Source organism: Tursiops truncatus, chromosome 5 (assembly GCF_011762595.2).
Source record: "Tursiops truncatus isolate mTurTru1 chromosome 5, mTurTru1.mat.Y, whole genome shotgun sequence".
NCBI classification, from domain to species: domain Eukaryota; kingdom Metazoa; phylum Chordata; class Mammalia; order Artiodactyla; family Delphinidae; genus Tursiops; species Tursiops truncatus.
This window is the reverse complement of record NC_047038.1, coordinates 99,269,669-99,273,614: the sequence shown is the minus strand read 5'-3', so window position 1 is coordinate 99,273,614 and position 3,946 is coordinate 99,269,669. Positions and strand designations below refer to the sequence as shown.

The 3,946-nt window shown below is 54.9% G+C and overlaps 1 pseudogene; it reads left to right on the top strand.

The window, feature by feature from the left end:
- The first annotated feature begins 471 nt into the window (after nucleotides 1–471).
- LOC101319164 (ataxin-2-like protein pseudogene) lies at nucleotides 472–3,729 on the top strand (annotated as a pseudogene).
- Nucleotides 3,730–3,946: the final 217 nt, after the last annotated feature.

Sequence of the window (3,946 nt, the reverse complement as noted above, 5' to 3'; positions counted from 1 at the left end):
TGCTGGATGTGAAACTATGCCTCCTCCAGGCTGAGCATCTGCTTCCTTTGGGGTTTCTTAATTCGGAAGAAATCTATTGGTCCCTAGGTCATATGGTCATGTGCAAAAATTAAATTTCAACTTACATACATGTTTTGTTAGGGTGGTCAATAAAATGCTTTGAGTCATAATAATGTGTTATGGTGAGATAAAATTATCTGGAATTAAAGGAATGCAGCTCCCGACACCATGGGGCTTGCCCCTGCTCACCAACGGTGGTGGGGCCCCAGCTTCCCAGTCCCTCTCGCTTCCCACAGTCTCCAGCAGGGGCCCAGCCCAAGCCTCCTCTTTCCCTTGCTTCCCCCTAATTCCCCTTCCAGACGCTGCCCTCAAGTTGAAGCCTCAGCCACCACAACAAACCTCGAGCCCCAGCAGCCGCCCCCATGCAACAGGCCGTGGTCCACTGGCCTCCCAAGAGCACCAGCCATCCCAATGGGCGCCTCCTGGGGGCCCCTGGCCTCCACCTCGGCTGCCCCAAGGCCTCCCGCGGCTGCTTCCCCCTGCCTGGGGCCTGCAGCTGCTTCTGGGAGCAGGCTTCGCTGGAGCCAAGGGCATCTTGGTGCCGCAGCCACCACCACCACAGCAGAAACATCAGGAGAGGCCAGGGTAGCAGCCATCAGCAGCGCCAGGGGACAAAGCACAGAAAGGCACCCCACAGTCACTGGTGTTTGAGGGTGACAGCAATTCTAGAATGCTGCATTTCCTTACAACTGTTGTGGGCTCCACTTGTGATGTAAAGGTGAAGAATTGTACTACCTGTGAAAGTATCTTCAAGATGCTGAGCTCAAAGTTCGAACTGGCAGTAGATGCTGTGCACAGAAAGCATCGGAGCCAGCAGGTGGTCCTTGTCAGGAAGACATTGTGGACACCATGTTGTTTAAGTCAAGTGATGTCGTGCTTGTCTACTTCCAAAATGTTGACTTCAATTATGCTACTAAAGTTCACTGATTCAGCCATTGCCATGAAATCAAAAGTGAGTGGGAAGCACAGAGAGAAGATGCTTCAGTGCTGGGAGGGTGGGTGACAGCAACAGCGATGACTATGACCTGGAGTCTAACATGTCCAATGGATGGGGCCCCAATGAAATGTTCAAGTTCAATGAAGAGAACTACAGTGTAAAGACCGCCTATGACAGTAGTCTCTCTTTTTGTCCCTTAGAGAAGGACAACTCAGAAGAATTTCATCAGCGGGAGCTGTGCGCAGCCCAGTTGACTTGAAAGACTAAATCGAGCCCCCAGTACTGCCTGTGGATCACCATGGACAATGATGAAGGGTGCACCGAGGAGGAGAACAGTACAATTCAGCAACGGGGTTCAGGAGGAGAGAGCATCTAGATGCCAGTTTGGCATCTAGAGAGGGAAAGTATATCCCTCTACCCCTATCGAGTTCAGGAGTGTCCCAGAGGAGGAGTTTGATGCAGTAGTTCTCATGCCGGCCGGCCTGGCCTTAGCTCTTTCCCACCTCTTGGCCTTCACCATCTTGACAATAGCAGCTCTAGCCCAGGTTCTGAGACACGCAGTATCAATGGAGGCCCCTCCCACATGTCCCCTAAGGCACAGTGGCCTCTGAGAGGTACCAAGGCTCTGTCTTTCCCCAGCAACAGGCCTTCTGGAGAAGCTTCTGTTCCAGCTGCTCCTGCAGTGGGCCGGATGTACCCCCTGCACTCTCCCAAGTCAGCTGCCCCTGCCCCAGTCTCAGCTTCCTGTCCTGAGCCTCCCATCTGCTCAGCAGTACCGACCTCTTCAGCTTCCATCTCCATGATGTCATCAGTTGGGGATCCTGGAGTAGGCTCCATTTCCCCAGCTTCTCCAAAGATCTCACTGGCCCCCACAGATGTAAAAGAACTCCTGGCCAAGTAACCAGAGAGAACGCTGCAGTTCCAGGAGCTGTCCTGGATAGCTAGGAAAGTCCCTGGCCTTCAGAACAAACAGAAACACTTTCAAGCGGAAGAACTGAGAAAGTTTGGGGCCCAGTTTAAGTTTCAGCCTACTAGCTCCCCTGAGACCAGCTTGGATCCTTTCCCTCCCCAGTTCCTAAAGAAGGAGGCCAAAGGGAAGGAGAAGGAGGTCTTTTGGCTTCAGACTCCATGGGGGCTGTTTCTTCCTTTTAGAATCCATATCGCTACCCCTGCTACCAGCAGGAGGCACTGAGGGGCGGGGTCAGCCCCTCTGCCTTGCCCAAGCCAAAGAGATGACAAGGATGAGGTCTCTGTTGCTGAACAAGTGAAGAAGTCAACGCTGATCCCTAAGGCCAAGGAGTTCAATCCCACTAAGCCCCTGCTGTCTGTTAATAAATCAACCAGTACTCCAACTTCTCCTGGGCCCCGGACTCATTCAACTCCCTCCATCCCGGTGCTGACAGCAGGTCAGAGTGGGCTATAAAGCCCCCAGTACATTTCCTACATACCTCAGATACACATGGGACCAGCTGTTCAGGCACCTCAGGACAGAAATCTTGTGTCCAACTCAATGCCTGGACATCAGGACAAGTACCAGGGAGCAAAAGGCTCCCTGCCCTCCCAGCACTCGGACAAATACCAGACAGCTTCAGCCCCTCTGATGATGCAGGCCACCGCCACCGCTTCTGCCCCACCTCTGGTGGCTGCCACATCTTATTCTTCCTACATTCCCTACAACCCACAGCAGTTCCCAGGCCAGCCCACCATGATGCAGCCCATAGCCCCTTACCCCTCACAGTGTTTGCCCCCATGCTTCAAAGCAACCCACGCATGCGGACGTCAGGGAGCCATCCCCAGGCCATTGTGTCACCCTTCACCCCTCAGTACACTTCTGCAGAGCAGCCCACCCCCCAAGCCCTTTATGCCACGGTTCACCAGTCCTATCTGCACCATGCCATGTAGCTCCATGTGCACCAGCTGCAACCAGCCACCATGCCTATTGGGAGCCAACTGCAGTCCCAGAATGTGGACCCTCGTCCCATGCAGCACCAGGTGGGGCAGGCCTCACACCTGGCAGTGTATAGCCATAGCAGAACCTGTACCACCCAGGGGTCTTGACAGGTACACCACCTTCTCTGCCACCTGGACCTTCTGCCCAGTCCCGTCAAAGTAGCTTCCCCCAACCAGCCGCTGTGTATTCCATCCATGCCCACCAGCAGCTGCCCCATGATGTCACCAATATGGCCCATGTTACCCACGCCCATGTCCAAACTGGAATCACAACAGCCCAGCCTCCTCACCCTGGGGCTCCCCACGTGCCCCAGATGATGCTGCTGCACTTACCCCAGAGCCATGGGGGCTCCCCTCAAAGTGCAATGCCCCACAGTGGGGTGCCTGCATTCTCAGCTTCCATACCCTCACCCTACCCCTACATTGGACACTCCCAAGGTAAGCAGCCTGGGCAGGTGCCTGGATGTCTGGGAGGAGCTGATGACAGGATTCATGAGTTCTCTTTAGCTGGAGGAATTTGGCTGACGTACTGCAGGTAGGGCAGGATGCATGGGCTCTGGGTGGGGAGTGAGGGGTCTTGGAGGCAGAGCTGTTGCAGAGGGCACCTGTCGACCTGCACCTGTCTGTGATGTAGGGTGAGCAGAAGCCACAGTCGCTGCCACCAGGGGCTTGCTCCTGGCTCTGTTCTTTGCTTCCTTCCATCCTCCCTCAGTTGTGATCCAGCAGCCCCCATCCCTGCTGCCTCCTCAGCTCTCAGTGAACCCAGCTGTCTCCTGACTTAGCCAAGGTAAGGTCAGCACAGCAGACAACGTCAAGGTAGGATGTGGGGGGCTGAGCTGGGCACATGAGGAAGAGCTCTGGTTCACTGGGAAACGGTGATTGATCAGTGCTTCTGACAGCCCCATGAGACACCTTGAGGAGGCCGGACCTAGCAACACTCCCCCCACACCCCACACTGGACGGCATTGCCTTCCTTTGTTTAAACTGCCCTGTTTCAGC